Source organism: Carlito syrichta, unplaced genomic scaffold (genome assembly GCF_000164805.1).
Source record: "Carlito syrichta isolate Samal-C Ts95f unplaced genomic scaffold, Tarsius_syrichta-2.0.1 Scaffold169078, whole genome shotgun sequence".
Lineage (NCBI taxonomy): Eukaryota > Metazoa > Chordata > Mammalia > Primates > Tarsiidae > Carlito > Carlito syrichta.
In genome coordinates, this window is record NW_007113174.1 from 1,277,379 (window position 1) to 1,278,260 (window position 882).

Here is an 882-nt window from a genome sequence, read left to right on the forward strand (position 1 = left end):
ACCATTGCATTCTATGCTGGGAATAGAATGAGACCCTCTCAAAGAAGAAAAAAAAAGGAGGAGGAGGAGGAAGAGAAAGAGGAGGAGGAGAAGGAAGAGAAAGAGAACTGTAGTGAGAGTCTCAGTCTTCTTAGCAAATATCTAAGTGGTTGTAAGCAGAATGTTCGTAGAATTATGGACAGTAGAGGCCATTCTGATGAAGTCTCAGGTGGATTTGACGAACATGTTATTGAAAACTTGAGGAAAGGTGATTCTTGTTATAAAGTGGCAACTGATTTGGCTGAGTAACATTTGTCCAAGTGTTTTGTGGAAAGTAGAATTTTGTGAGCAATGAAATTGGATATTTAGCTGGAGTTATCTCTAGGCAAAATGTTGAAAGAACAGCCTAGTTTTTTGACTGCTTGTAGTAAAATACAAGAGGAAAGAAATGATTTAATTATGGAATTGTTAATCAAACGAGAAGCAGAATTTAAACATTTGGGAAATTCTTAGCCTATCCATATTGAAAGGAATGAGAAAGTACATTTGGGAGAGAAAGTCAAGGGTGTGACACAGTGACCATTGGATAAAGGGATTAGATGAATCAGCTGTCTGAAAGGAAGCCAGGATCTACTAGACAAGGCAATAAAAGAATGACCTGGAAGGCATTTTAGAGATCACAGGGCTTCCCTTTTCATCCTAGGCCCAGAGTGCCAGGGCCTGGGAGACAGAACAATTTCAAAGAAAAGACAGTGGGCACCTGCACGATCTCAGTGCTTGCCAGCAGGTGCTGCAAAGATCTGCTCTCTGCACTCCATTGCAAAACTTCTTGGCTGCCTCAAGTGCAGCTACAGCAGACCCTGTATGGTGTGCTTTGCATCCAGAAAAACTGTGGAGGCATGA